The 15,422-nt window shown below is 57.3% G+C and overlaps 1 protein-coding gene across 4 annotated transcripts in view; it reads left to right on the forward strand.

The window, feature by feature from the left end:
- The first annotated feature begins 13,776 nt into the window (after window positions 1-13,776).
- Window positions 13,777-15,422, forward strand: part of SORL1 (sortilin related receptor 1) — a 49,233-nt gene continuing 47,587 nt past the window's right edge. For 2 of the 4 annotated variants that reach the window (XM_040616024.1, XM_040616025.1), the window contains exon 1: window positions 13,777-13,906. The gene's annotated coding sequence lies outside the window, so the exon portion shown is untranslated. The remainder of the gene's footprint in view (window positions 13,907-15,422) is intronic. The other 2 variants (XM_040616023.1, XM_040616026.1) reach the window with 1 other exon arrangement.

Below are 15,422 nucleotides of genomic sequence, written 5' to 3' on the forward strand. Positions count from 1 at the left end.
GGCTGGCCTTCCCCCTTAGTGGCCGGCGTGCTTCCTGCCCTGCCCTTGGGTCTGGCCTACGTTTAATAAATCTCACTTGCCAACTTGGGTGCCGTTTGGTCCCTTTGCCCTTGCTCCCAATGGCACGCGGAGCCTGCTGGGGCACCCTGTTTCTCCCCCGTGACAGGCTTACCCCGCGCCGTTCCAGCAGCCAGTATGCCCACCGCCTCATCCCTCCTGCCGAACTGGCACAGGGGACAGGGAAAATACGACCGACTGCCAGCCCCCACGACTCCTCCTGCAGGCTGGCCATGAGGATATGCTTTCCCCATGCTTTTGCCTCCCCACGTGCACAGGAACCCTGACCTCTGTTTGCTGATTAACTTGAAGGCCAGAGAGCTGCCAAGGCTCAAGGCAAGGCCCAGGTCAAACAGAGTGACAACGTTGCTGACCTTTGCCAGCCACCATGGTCACCACACTAGACCTTTGGGAAGAGCCCTGGGCTTTCTCATTGCCCGGTCTCTCCACCTCCCCTGAGCCCAGTGGCCTCACTGACACCTACACCCCATGTTCATAAAACTGTTGGGATAACAGCCACGGGGTGAGGCATGTCTGGCTTGGGGCAGATGCTCCCTGGGAAGACACCTGGGGACGGAGAGGCAGCCAGCAGCCGAACCCAGCCATGTTGGAGCTGGTGGGCCGCATGAGCCTGGCAGCGTCGTCACCCTGCCCAGCTCTGTGGGCCGGGCGGTAAGACATGCCGTGTGCTGCTGGCCCCCGCCACTTCTCACCAGTGTCCCTCCTGTGGGTGACCTGCGTATGCCCATGCCCTCACAAAAAAAAAGCCTGCAGGAAATCCTCGGGGACTGGCCGTGTGCCATGGGCGGGAGGTCCGGCAGGGTCACCCCGATGGCTCTGGCTGTGACAAAACCTCTCGTTTTTATTGCAAGTCACACTCCAGCCTCTACGCGCTGTGCAAGCAGCACTTCGCGCGGGTGGTGCATGGTGGGACATACCCAAACACAAAACACCCCACGCTTTGCACCATGCGCGCGGCAGCATGTCACCAGACTTGGGCTCCGGCCCGCTCTTGCCTGCGCTGTGAGCCACGTGCTGCCCTGTGCCCCAGGGCGCCTTGTGCGTGCTGCAAGCCCTTGCCTTTGGCCGTGGCAAAGGCAAAACCCTCTCTAAGCTTGACTGCTTAAACTGCACATCCCTGAAAGCCGGCAACAGGATGGAGGTGACACGTGACGGGACAGAAGAAATAAACCTCCAGCTGACCTGAGCCATCTGCCTACCTCCAGGTGAGGGGCTGCATGGGGGTTTGCTCGTGGCCGGCGCGAGGGCTGTCTGCACAACGCGGTGAATGCAAAGGGGGTCCTGGGCACAGAGGTGAATTCCAAAAAGCTACGCATAGAAGTGAAACCCCAGAGAGCGGGAAGGGGCAGGCAACCCCCGCAGGAGCCGTGGGGCTAGCAGCGACCCTTGGCAGCCAGCACCTTGCGGGAAAGTCCTCTGAATGAAACGGCATCGCCTCTGGCACAAGGAGACCCTGCAGCCTCCCGTGGTCCTTCTCCTACTCAAGCACAGCTGGGCACCTCATCCCCAGCAGACAGGGGTGCACTTGCAGCAGAGGACAGGGAGGTTGGGACCCCCTGGTCACACACGTGCCATGCAGAGGCTGCTGGCATGGGACGTGTCCTCCCCTGTGGCCTTGGGCTCTGTACCGCAGAGGCACAATTCTGTGTTTGGGACTCTGACACTGCTGTCACCACGAGATGGAGGTGTTGCTTGCTGCACGCCAGCAGCAGGAGATGAACCTGCTGGGCCGCCTTCCTCCTCCTCTCTGCTGTCCCAGAAGCACGGGGCTTAGAGGCAGGAGCAGCTTCAATGTGCCAGCTCTGCTGGAGGACACGTCGGGGCAGTCCAGAACCAGCGGAGCCTGCATGAGGCGTAGTGGCACAGCCAGGACAATCCCATGAGATGTGCAGGAAGCCCCAGAGCCTGGCAGGGCCGCCCTGCTGCAGTCCTTGCATTGCCACCCACCTGGCCAACCCGTACCCCCTCATGCAGGCTGAGTGACGACCCTCATCCCTCCATTCCCTCCCTCCTGGAGGCACGCAGCCTTGGGTCACATCAGCCCCAGCACCTCTGAGGAGTTCTGGAGTGCGTGCATGCTGCGTCGGACTCTGTCGCATCCCCTTGCCCCAGATTCATGCTCCCCTACCCCGTGGCTCCCCTTATTACCCTCTGAACCCCAGTGCCCCCCAAGTGACAAGACCCCTGCTTATGGACATGACACCGAAGGGGCTGGCATTCAGTGGGCTGGCAGCACGGCTGGGTGGTCAGATGCACTGACCCCTGTCCTGGAAGCCCTCTCCTGCCATCCGTGGTCCTGTGGCTGGCTGCAGACCTCTCAGCCTGAGAGCTGTGGCCAGCATGCCCGGCCCGACGGTGGCGTGAGCAACTGTCCCACTCTGCTGAATGGGCCTCCTGGCCGGTGCTTTGCCCAGTCCCTGGTAGCAACCGTGAGGCACGGCGTGAGAGCTGAAGATCTGCTGAACTAGCCACATCTCCCACCCATTTTGGCACAGCTGAAGATGACCTCAGCACCATCGTGTGCCACCAGGCGAGCTGGGCTAAGTGCCAGTCCCTGGAGCACCACATCTCTTGCCTGCCCACAGGTCCCCTTGGCACTGCAGCCTTTGCCCCACACCCAGCTTCACGCAGGCCCTCAGAAGACTGGTGTGCGGTGTGCCTGCTGCAGCCAGCCGGGGTTAGGAGACCCGACTGCCTCAGCGGTGAGCCGGCTGGTGTGCTGAGAAGGACAAACAGCTGGATTCATCACGAGAGGGTGAGTTACACACAAAGATGAGGAGACATGTGGCCTGGTGGGACCGGTCAGTAGAGCCTTAAGTGACGTGAAGGGACTGCTTGGGCAAAACGTCAGCACAGCTCAGCCGGGGAGCTCAGATTTCTTTAGACATCTTATTACTCAACTGCACCCTCCTGTAGGGAAGAGGCAGGTGTGGGACCACCGGCTACCTGTCTCGTTGGAAGCGTGCCACTCTGGGGAAGCCTGAATGCCATAACCCCCGAGATGGCCTCTGCTCATGCAGTTTCTCACATGAATGCTGATGTTTACCGTCACGCCAGGATGTCCATGCCTGGCCCTTCATGAAACAGCTTGGCATGGCCCAGCACACGGGGATGCTCACCAGAACAGCACGCGACGGCACCCTGTGGCTCCACTGCCCCCTGCCCCTGCCTGCACCAGGCTGCTTTTGTGACACCACGCCTGTCTGGGGACAGGGGCAAAGCCACCTCTCTCCTTTCCAAAGCCTACGGCAGAGACATCAGCCATGGTACCTGGCCCTGTGTCACTGTGCCAAGCCCTGAGCCCAGCAGCCCTCCGGGGTCAGCTCCCAGTTTGGGCACGTGAGGCAGCATGCTGCCGCACAACAAGCTGCTGACTTTTAATAACTTATTCTGGCTGGTTTCTTGAGACTGAGATTTTATAGCCTGTTAGCGCCGAGTGTGCACTAATGCCTTTGGATGTTTGTCAAACAAGAAAGACAGGGAAGGCACAGGGAAATAAATTACATTTGAGCAAGAGCACATTCTGCATACACAGCTGCTTGTGCAAAGGTCACTGGGACCATTAGCCCCATCGGACAGTGGCAGCAAAGGGCCCTTATGCCATAATAATTCCCTGTCCCAAGGAGAAAACCTATCAACACTATTCACAGTAACCAGTCTAGTTGCAGGGCAGATTGTGAACACCTCAGGGATCCCCCAGCAAGCGACTTTAGCAAATGCCCCTTTTCACGCAGCCTCTTCTATACATAAAGCCACAGGTTCCAAGTTGCTACACTTTATGAGGATTAGGATGCACACTTGGAGACATCCTTAAAGCCAAGAGAAAAGCCCAAAGCGTCTTGCACCGGCTGCTGCTAGTCACAAATGCCTGTTGCAGAAAAGCAGGGCTCTTTAGGCTCATGTTGGGCCCCATAGCTGATGCTGGTGGGGGTCTCCTGGTACAACCCCCAGGCTGCTCATCTCACATACTCTTTCATATTCACAGCAAGCACTGGCCTGGTAAGCGGATGCACACTTACCATCAGCATCATGATTTTACATGGAAAAAACAGTGGCAAAGCCAGCTCTGACCTCCTCCCAGCCGCGTTCTGTGGCATAAAAGCATCCCTGTCTCCCCGCTGCCACAGGCAGGTACCGCCACTGCTGTCGACCTCCTGCAGCCCTCGCCACTATGCAGCAGTGCTGCAAGCACAATGCCCCACCTTGCATGGAGCCCTGCCGCTGCCTGGGGAGCCGGTTCTGCCCCTCACCTCGGAAGCAGGACGAAGAGAGGTCATGCCACATGCTGCGCTGCTTGCCTTCCCCACTCCTTGAAACCTGTCCCATCCATTTATCCTCTCCTCCTGCTCTTCCCCAGCTGCCTCCCGGCCAGGATGGCTGGCCACTGCTGCTGTGACAGATGCTAAGTAAGGAGCTAAGCAAGGAGATGCTAAAGTGGCAGCTCATACACCAATGTGACAATTACATATAGTAATTAGCCTGCACAGTAATTTCTACATGAGGAAATGATGGCAGATGTGGATAATGGCTCCTTCTTCACGCGCTGACAAACCCGTGGTGAGGCAGGCTTATTAATGACCACGCACCAGGCGATGGGCGCGCAATTTATGGCAAACATCTTTGCTTTCCAAGCTGGAAATGGCAGCCTGTGTAGCTGCTCCTTTCCCTTAGCCTACACAGCATCTATTCACAGAAGTGCCCCCCACTCCCAGCTTTGGCTCCATCTTTCCACATGCCCTCTCGGCCGTGCGTGGCAGCACCACTCTGCCAATATCAACAGGCCTGTGCCTGCCCACTCCCGTGCTCTGCCAGCGGCAGGAGGTGGGATTCAGGAGCTGTTCTTGGTGATGCACAGATGAACAGGGCTCCCCAGCCTCACCTGCTCCAGTTCGCCAGCCCCCCAGCTCACTTTGCCAGATGTTGGAGCCTTTTGTGCCACTGTTGACGATGGCTGAGTGGATTTCCTCTGCACCTCAGCTTGCTAGTCTTGTCTGCAATAGCTTCCCTGTCCCACCACCCCCGGAGAGTTTTCTTGCCTCCTTTCACCTCATACACGATGCTCTTCCACACACTAGGCAGTGCGTGTTCATGGACAGCACACTAAACACCATCCCTGTCAGAGAGATCCCAGGCACAAAAAGCAACATGCAACGCACAAGTGTAAACAACCAGATGCCTCTGGTGAAAGCCCTTAGCTGCTGCCCACAGAAAACATATACAACCAGAAAATGCCTCTGGTGAAAGCCCTTAGCTGCTGCCCACAGAAAACATATACAACCGCTGTCCTCCTCTGATGAAAACTCTGAGGCCAAACCCACAAGTGAGATGATGTCTTCCTCAGACCTGCCAATGGCCCCCGACGGCACGGAAATGCCACCCATCTCTCTTGTCGGGAGCTAGGCTGTGCTGCTGACCTGCCTGCCTGATCTGCCTGGTTTTGGCATCGTTTCCTGGACAACTCTTTGCAAATCTGTCCGCACCACTGAATGTCTGTGCTGGCATCTTCTCTGCAGCAGGGGCTAACTCACCTAACCCCTCAAAACAGATGCATCTGCCCAAGAGCCCATCCTGAGGTGGCAGAAAGGCGCAGCCATCCCTGGCTGGCTCCCTTTGCAAGGGGATGCTGACAACTGGCTGATGCTGCCAATGGCAGACCACGGTTGGGATTCTTTGGAGCCCCCACGCCCTGATGATTGTGCCCTCTGCCTTGGCCGAGGTATCTGGAGATGAACATCCCCGTGCCCGCATGCCCTACACCGCTTGGCTTTTCTTCGTTAAGAAAATATTCACACACCCTCACCCCAACATGAATATGTGTATATATAAATCTGTACAATTTTTATGTGTGTGTGTACACATTTTTATATGTAAACATATTTTCTGGTATATTTACAATAAATATTTATATTAAATATATTTTATACACGTATTTATACACACATCTAAATGTGTATATAAATATATATATATTTACATGCATATAAATATATATATATTTATACACACATCTAAATGTGTATATAAATATATATATATTTATATGCATGTAAATACACACACAAGTATCTATATATATACACACACTTACTTTGTATATGCTTCATAAATGTGTGTATATAAGACCCATGAATGAGCTTCTGCTGACTCCTGGTGGAGGAAGACCCTGTCTGAGGGCTCCATTTTTTAAAAAGGACAGTGTGACCGGAGCCTGGAGGGACACATACTTCAGCTGATGCATAGGAAACCAACAATACTTAAAACCATCCATGCTTGCATGAAATGCAATACTATATGGAGCCTGTAAATGCTCCAGTAGATTTATTGCTACATAAAAGGGGCTGCAGACACAGGAGAGGGATGTGGCTACTGCATTATACCGGTCCCGCTGCATCAGGCTCCCAGGGAATGTTACCCCCACAAGACACCCCTCTCTCGGCTAGGAAGTGTCCACGCCTCTTGCAAAACACACGCTCATCAGTGCGGTAGCGCTACCAGTCCTTAGCCAAGGATGCCTGGGAGTGGACCCTGTCTGCCCTAAGTGTGAGACTGGGCACTGTCAGTGCCCTTCGACCGCACAAGTGGCCAGTGCCATCTGCAGAGCGAGTGGGAACGATCATGACCCCGCTCGCTAAGCAAGCTACCTGTGATGCGGTTGCCTTACGATGGGAACATGTACCCAAGGACACATTTACATTCCTGGCTCAAAGCCGTACTGCCACGAAGTGCAGCCCCGAACAGCACCATGGCACCGCAGGAAACTGCCAGAAAGGTGGAGGTTCCCTCATCTCCGGTCAGGAGAACTCGAGAGACCAGCAGCAGACCCAGCGATGCTTTGCAGTCCCTAGCTATTTACCTTTTTATCTGGGCATGGATCGAACCTGTTACCCTTGGATCCATTCAAAACCCCCACGGATGCAATGCCTGCCTTGCCTCCACCTACACATAGGGGGAAAACATCACCGCAGCACCCCTGGTGCGACCGTCCCCCAAAGGTACGGTGTGCTCTGTGCTCGCGTGGCACGGACCTGGCTCTCCCGAAGCCTCTTGGTCCACGGGGCCACGGGCTCCTCCCTGGTGGCTTCCACGCAGGCAGAGCCTGGCTGATTCTGGGTGCGTGGAACAGGCACCGAGACGCAGGGCTGCGTGTGCCTGGCAACTTGGAAGCCTCCAGCCCTGCGAGGAGCTAGCCTTGCTGACAAAACACGTTATGGGTTTGGCAGATGACCTGTCCCTCCCCAGGTACGGTGTCCTTCCCAACACCCACTGCGTCACCCTGCTGTGTGAGTGGGCTGAGACAAAACTGGAGCCTGCTGCTTGCGTGTGCAAATGGAACGCACCCTCCAGCAGCACCTTCTGCTCCATTTGGCAGGCCTGCTGCCCTTCAGAACCGCATCAGCCTTGGGCTCTCCTTCCCACACGGTGCTGCCTTCCTCTAAGGTAGCTGCAAGCGATTTTTTAAGAGGCTGCTTTACTTGTGGAACTACAAAAAGGTCAATCTGCCTGGAAAACGGCTCCCTTATAAAAGACATTGCATTTCCGTGCCTCAGTCTCAAGGGTACTGTTTTTACCTTGGGCACAGATTAATAAAAACCCCCGCCCTCCCACTGAGCATCCCCAGGACCCACATCAGGACCTTCTTGCTACACAAGGGAACTCAGCACACCAGGCTGTGACTCCAGCCTGTCTGCCTGGTGCTCAGTCAGAAAATCTGGGGCACTCTCGTGCACCATTGCTGCTCTGGGGGCAAAAGTCACGCAGGGGGGCCGAGACCTCTCTCTTCTACCATCGCAGTGCTGTCACTCCAACCCCCCCTGGCCCAGCTCTCACCTGTGCCGCTTGCTGGTCAGGTGCTGGACACAGACTGGGAGGGAGGTGCTGCAGCATAATATGCAGCACAATGTGACCTTGCCAGGCTTGCAATGCCAACCACACTGCATTTTGCCCTAGTTTGCAAGGGATTTCTTCCCAGCCTGTCTGTTCATTCATTAGTGACCTGCAGGGCTTGGTTTATGCCCCACTGAGAGATTTGTTGTACGCTGATGTACTCTTTGCTGGGTAAAAAAACCAGCTGGATGGCTGGGCCCGATGAGTGGTGGTGAATGGAGTCAAATCCAGTTGGCGGCCAGTCCCAAGTGGTGTTCCCCAGGGCTCAGTACTGGGCCCAGTTTTGTTTAATGTCTTTGACAGTCTGGACAAGGGGATTGAGTGCACCCTCAATGTGTCTGCAGACAATACCAAGTTGTGGGGGAGAGCGCTGATCTGCTGAAGGGCAGGAAAGCTCTACAGAGGGATCTGGGCAGGCTGGGCGGATGGGCTGAGGCCAGCTGTATGAGGTTCAACAAGGCTGAGTGCCAGGTCCTGCATGTGGGTCACAACAACCCCACACAAGAGCCACAGGCTTGGGGCAGAGTGGCTGGAAAGCTGCCGGGCAGGAAAGGACTTGGGGGTGCTGGTTGACAGCTGGCTGAACATGAGCCAGCAGTGTGCCCGGGTGGGCATGGTGGCCAACAGCATCGTGGTTTGTGCCCGAAATAGCGAGGCCAGCAGGACCAGGGCAGTAATCATTCCCTTGTACTCAGCACCGGTGAGGCTGCACCTTGAATCCTGTGTTCAGTTTGGGGCACCTCATGATAAGAAAGACATTGAGGTGCTGGAGCGTGTCCAGAGAAGGACAACAGAGCTGGGGAAGGGGCTGGAGCAGCTGAGGGAACTGGGGGTGTTTAGCCTGGAGAAAAGGAGACTTGGGGGGACCCTATTACTCTCTACATCTACCTGACAGGAGGCTGTAGCGAGGATGGTGTCCATTTCTTTTCCCAGGTAACAAGAGACAGGATAAGAGGAAACAGCCTCAAGTTGCAGCAGGGGAGGTTTAGATTCGGTATTAGGAAAAAATTCTTCACCAAAAGGGTGGTCAAGCTCTGGAACAGGCTGCCCAGGGAAGTGGTGGAGTCACCATCCCTGGAGGTATTTATGATGTGTAGTTGTGGTGCTTAGGAATATGGTTTAGTGGTGGGCTTGGCAGTGCTGGGGTAATGGTTGGACTTGATCTTAAAGGTCTTTTCCAACCTAAACAATTCTATGCTTCATTGATTTGGCTCCTCTGGCGAAAAGGCTGCTAATTGCTCATATCAGAACGGGAAGACCCACAGATCAAGGCCTCAGTGACTGTTCAGAGCAGTACCTTGCAGGGCTTCCCAAGGGCTGGGCACGGTGGCACACAGACACAACTCGGCTGCACCAAGCTCCCATGTCCACGCCAGATGGGATTGCTCCTCAAGCCTCTGCTCCCTCAGCAGACACCTGATCTCAAAAACACAATATGTGGTGGCCCAAAGGGGGAGCTCAGATGTCCCGTCCCCTGAGACTTTGGTTCAAAGGCAGGTCCTGCTGAGACTGGACACTTTGCTCTTTGAAAGCTCCCTGCGTCCTGTGACACTGCAATGAGGTTCCACTTTCCCTGGACAGAAGCTCTCTTGCTTCCCAGATGAGCCAGAACAAAAGGGAATGACCGTCCCTGCCCAGAGCCCTGCCTGCTGGACACACACCTTGATCCGCTCGCACCAGCAGTGACCCACGTGTGGCCCTTCCTGCGGCAGTGTGGCTCTCGTCCGCGCCACAGGGCTCTCCGCCACGGCAGGGCTGAGACCAGGCTCCCACGGTGGGGCGGGCTGGTTTACACCCTGATTCAACTCCAGCAACAGGCAATGGAACAGCTCTACCCGCTCTCCCGTTGAGGCTCCGCGAGGGAAGGGTGTTCTGGCCCCCGCGGTCCCCTAAACACTCCGAGACCTCTAGAGCTGCACCAGGGAAAGGTGAGGGGGAGAGGGGAAGGAAAACCAGGGGGCCGGGGGCTCCTCAGCTCGCTCTTGGAGTTCACAGTATTTGCCACTGATGAAATCCAGATGGACCTTAAAATAAACTCTGCTCTGTTCCCTCTGCCCTTTACAGCAGGAGGCAGGTTCTTTTTTTCAAGAAACAAAAAATACCTTGGCACAGGAAATGTGTATTCCCCTCCACAAAGAAGGAGCTCTTCAACTGCTCGCATTTACCAGCGCTAGGTTCTCCCGAGCAGTCCTTGCTGCGCTCTCTCCCTCATGCCCATCCAGTGGCCTGGCGGGAGGTAGTCCCACAGGGAGGGACAGGGACCCATCTTGGCTCTGTGCACGAGCAGACGCTGCATTGCTCGAGGTGCCCTGCGAAGAGTGTGAAACAGCACTGGGAGGAGGGTGGTGGCCCCCTCCGCGCATCCATTTCCTCCATTTAGAAACTGCTACAAAGCCAGTTCCTCGTTTCTTCCTACTCATTCTGTTCTCCCGCTGTTCCTTATTTTCGGGGGTCTTTGGCAGATGGAGCAGGTAATTTTGCAGACAACAGGATGGATGCTCGGAGGCAGCAGTGCTTTTGGGAAATGCCGCGGCCTTTTTGGGTCCCTCTCACCTGTCTGCCACATCCACTCCCGAGGGCAACTGGCTGTAGGCATTCCCAACAATAAACCCCCCTTACTGACCCTGCCCTCGCCCACAGTGACCTCCAGTCCTCCGGAGGGACTGAGTCAAGACTGCTAAAAGCTTTATTAGGAGGGCTTATCATTGTATTGACTCAATAATTGAAATACACTAAGTAGGTTTCTAGGTGAAAGCACCTCAGGGAAAGCTCTGGACAATATTTCTGCTATTAAAGCAAGGAAAATAAGGGGAAGCAAGACTACCTTGGGCTGTCCGTGGGATTTATAAGCTCCCATTCCTTCACTGTCGGGTCATATCCATTTTCTCTGAAGATTTCCTGACAGCACCAGAAATGCCAGAATGGCACCCAGCGCACAAGGTGAAGGAGACGTAACCCACTAGTCTGTTCTCAGCACTTCTGAGACAAAAGAGTACAAAAGCAGGTAAGGCCTTTTCTTAGCAGCAAGACTATGGCCAGAAAAAACTCCTCTGACTTCCAGAGACAAGCAACTGGCACAGCTCAGCTCTCCCAGCACCTCCCACAGTCACCCCACTTCCCATCCCCCTTGGCAGGGGGGACCTGTGGAGAAGTGGGGACAACCCCTCAGCCCGGTGTGGCAGAGCGGGTGGCAGGTGCCTGCTCGGGCTGGCTTGGCCAGACATGGCAGCAAAAGGAGACTGCACCAACAGCAGGGGGGAGGGGGAGGAAACCCAGAGACCTTTGCCTTGTCACCGGCATTTGTAAACAGGACTTGTTTTCCTTGCACTGTCCTAGACTCCCGAGGCATGACCTCAGCTGGACAAGTCACACAACAGGTAACCCCTGAGGATGGGCTGTAATGTCTCTGGTGTCTGGCACGAGCAGAGCTCGCGCCTCAGGTGCACAGGCCACATATTCACGCTAAGCGCAGCGCTGAGACGAGCCAACATCTTCTGCCAAATGCGGACCCTGAGACTGAGCCGCACGTCCCTCCGGCCGGCAGGACGGCTGGACACTGACCACCAGGAGCCCACACAGGGCCGGCCCCGGCCCTTCCCTGCCACCTGGGCACAAACCTGCTGCTCTTCTCCTGCCTCAAATTCCCACTCCCCCTTCCCACCCCTACTCCATAACACCCGGGACGTGGCACTGCCCAGCACTAAAAACCAGCTCTGCATTAAAAAGATTTCCTTTGGTGTGGCTGCAAGAGCCCTGGGCAGGGATGGAGCAAGCTGCTCTCTGGCAGGGATGCACGAGAGCTGCATCTCACGGGCTGCGGCAGCACTGGGGAAATCCCCAGGTCCGGCAGTCCAGCGCTGTCCTGCCCCGACAAACCAGGGCCGCGGCCACCGGCAGCAGTCCTGCACCGCCACCGCACAGGCACGCGTCACCGCCGCCCAGCCACGATTTGTGAGGGCTGCACAGGCACGGTACCTATGCTGGATGTTTTATGGGGGAGCATGCAGCTGGCTAACTTGAGCCTGGGTGGAAAAAGCCGCTCTGCTGGCACAACTTGGACCCGCCTGTCAGGTGCCATGGGTGGGAGATGTGGCAGGAAGGCCCAGAGGGACCCCAGGGCCTCCAGCTTCCCGCTCCTGCCGGCAGCTGGGGTGAGACAGCACTCACCACCCCAGCTCTGCCTCGTGGGAAAACGGCAGAAATTGGGGCGAGGAGCTCTGGGGGCTACAAGAACCATACCAGGGGAGGCCTGTCACCATAACATATGAAATCACTTGCGCCCTTTCCTCTCGACATGTCTCTCGACATCCATCCACGCATCCATCTGGATGTTCCCACCCAGAGGCAGGCACAGCTCCTCACTGCACCCAGCCTGCCCTCTGGGCGACCAGTTCCCAGCCCCATGTCACTGGCCGGGGAAACTGCGTACCCGAAACCGCCCCCTGGCAGCACCATAGGGCTTGGGCAAAAACTGGACACAAAGCTAAAACTGGATACGAAGCGTTACTGTTAACCCACAGGGTAATCTTTGCAGTCCTGCAGGGGCACCCGTGGGAGGAAAGGGGCAGTGAGGGCTTTTTTTGGAGGGGTGGCAGGAAAACCTCATGAATCCCCCAGCCAGAAGCAGCTGTATGTTTTTATTTGATTCCCTTCGACTTTTTTCCCTTCGACTTTTTTCCCTTCCCTCCCCTTCCCTTCGACTTTTTTCCCTTCCCTCCCCTTCCCTTCGACTTTTTTCCCTTCCCTCCCCTTCCCTTCGACTTTTTTCCCTTCCCTCCCCTTCCCTTCGACTTTTTTCCCTTCCCTCCCCTTCCCTTCGACTTTTTTCCCTTCCCTTCCCTTCCCTTCCCTTCGACTTTTTTCCCTTCCCTTCCCTTCCCTTCGACTTTTTTCCCTTCCCTTCCCTTCGACTTTTTTCCCTTCCCTTCCCTTCCCTTCGACTTTTTTCCCTTCCCTTCCCTTCCCTTCCCTTCCCTTCGACTTTTTTCCCTTCCCTTCCCTTCCTTTCCCTTCGACTTTTTTCCCTTCCCTTCCCTTCCCTTCCCTTCGACTTTTTTCCCTTCCCTTCCCTTCCCTTCGACTTTTTTCCCTTCCCTTCCCTTCCCTTCGACTTTTTTCCCTTCCCTTCGACTTTTTTCCCTTCCCTTCCCTTCGACTTTTTTCCCTTCCCTTCGACTTTTTTCCCTTCCCTTCCCTTCGACTTTTTTCCCTTCGACTTTTTTCCCTTCCCTTCCCTTCGACTTTTTTCCCTTCCCTTCCCTTCGACTTTTTTCCCTTCGACTTTTTTCCCTTCCCTTCCCTTCGACTTTTTTCCCTTCGACTTTTTTCCCTTCCCTTCCCTTCAACTTTTTTCCCTTCCCTTCGACTTTTTTCCCTTCCTTTCCCCTCCGTTCGACTTTTTTCCCTTCTATTTGCCTTGCTTCCATTCACTTCCATTTTACTTGACTCCTTTCCCTTCCCTTCCATCGTATTCGATTTTTTTTCACTCTCATTGCAGTCGACTTTTTCTCCCCGCCCTCCCGTTCCATTCGCCGTTTCCCCCCGGGCCGCTGCCCCGTGGGCTCCCAGCGCGGGGGCGGCCGTGCCGTGCCGTGCCGTGCCGTGCCGTGCCGTGCCGTGCCGTGCCGTGCCGGGGGCGGGCGGGGCTCTGCCCGGCTGCACATTCTGTCCGGGCGGCGGCGCGGCTCCCGCTGCTGCGCTGCGCCCGCCCGCCCCGGCGGCACCAACATGGCGCCGCCGAGCAGCGGCGGGGCGCGCCGGGCCGCCCCGCTCCCCCGCCGGCTCCTGCCGCTCCTGCTGCTGCTGCTGCCGGCGGCGGGCGGCCGCGGGGCCCCGGCCGGCCCCCCCGCCCTGCTGCTGCGCGCCCCGCCGCCCGCCGCCGAGCCCCCCGCGGGGCCGCCGCGCCGCGCCGCGCCCGCCCGAGCCCATCCAGGTGTACGGACAGGTGAGGGGGGCGGGGGGGAGGGGGGGGGCACGGCGGCATCGCCCGCGGAGCGCTGCCCCCCGCCTGCTGCGCGCCGCGGGGGGGCGGCAAGGCGCAGCCCCGGGCCCCGGGTGGGGCGGCGGGGAGCCGGCCCCGGGGCGGGGGCGGGGCGGGGGGGCGCGCTGGCTGCCCGGAGAACAGCCGCCGCGCTTGCGGGGGTCCCGCAGCCCCCGGTCGCAACTTGCCCGGCCCCGAGTGGCCGCGGGCAGTCGGGCTCGGGGCCGGCCCCTGCCCCGGCAGGTCCGTGTCCGGCGCTGCGGGACGTGCCGGGCGCCCCGGGGTGCTGCGCTGGGCGCCGCGGCGATGCGGGGCGGGGGGCGCCGTGCCCTTCGCTCCAGGGGCTCCGCTGCCGCCGCGCTCGGGGAGGGGGGGAGGGGCCGCTCACCGCAGAGCGCCAGAAGCTGCGGTCCGAGCGCATCCCCGCCCGGGCGCGGCGCGCTGGCAAGTTTTGCTGCCGGGACCACAAGGGCTGCCCCTCGCCCCCCGCTTCCAGGCAGCCACCGCTGCGGGGCCGGCGGGGAGTGACACCCGCTCTGCCAGGGTGCCTGCTGCGGGAAGCCTCAGCCTTAACAAGCCTGCTCCATCCGCGAGCTGCCTGCGCGCTCCACTACACCAAGCTGCTGCACTTGACCCTTCCAGCTTACACTACCTGTCTCCCATCGTGTGCCCAAAAGCTGCCGGGGGAGCAGGGGGTGGGTGGGGGGCAGCCCACGGAGTGCTGAGGCATGCTTGGGGAGAGGCTTCAAGCCTTCAGCGACATCCACATTTGCCTCCTCAGCTAGCGCTTCCCCTTCTGGGTGCCTTATAATTTCTCCCCTTTTTGCTGCTGGTAGGATGGGAGGGAGCCGGCCGCAAGCCCTAGAGCAGCTGGAGGGGCCACGCGCAGGGCTGGTGCTGCTCCTGAAGCCCTGCTCCTGTCCCCCCATTTAGGGAATGGGAAAAGCTGTTCCTCCTCCCCTTGAAAATCTGCTTCACCTCCTCAACATTTGGCCATTTTTAGCCTAACACAGCTACCCCATTTTAGGAAAAAAAAACCCCAACCCATGACGCTTGCCTCTCATCTACAGAAAGACGTTTGTAGCAGTTTCCCTTCCATCTCGCTGTAGCTTTCATCTAACTCACCTGCCCGGGTCAGCTGGAGAGCTGCTTTGGCAGGAGCAACCTCTTATCACCTGGATGTGCAGCTGCGGATCTAAGAGAGTGCGGTAACCCCAGTGCTACCCAGAGCAGGGCGGATAGGAAGCAGAGGAGTTAAGTGGTTTGCCACTGTTTGGTCTTTCCTTCTTGCCTTAAGCTTTCAGAGGGGATTTGCCTGCAGAACAGCATCACTTTCACTGTTGACATGGCACAGGGTTTCAGGCTAGCATACAAAACCTGGTTGTTCCGCTGTTTTGGGACAGGATGCACAAATTTTAAAGCCCAGGTAACTACGCATCACCAGGAAGAGTTTATTGGCACTAAACAACAGTTCTGAGTT

The sequence above is a fragment of the Falco naumanni genome, chromosome 16, assembly GCF_017639655.2.
Source record: "Falco naumanni isolate bFalNau1 chromosome 16, bFalNau1.pat, whole genome shotgun sequence".
NCBI lineage: Eukaryota > Metazoa > Chordata > Aves > Falconiformes > Falconidae > Falco > Falco naumanni.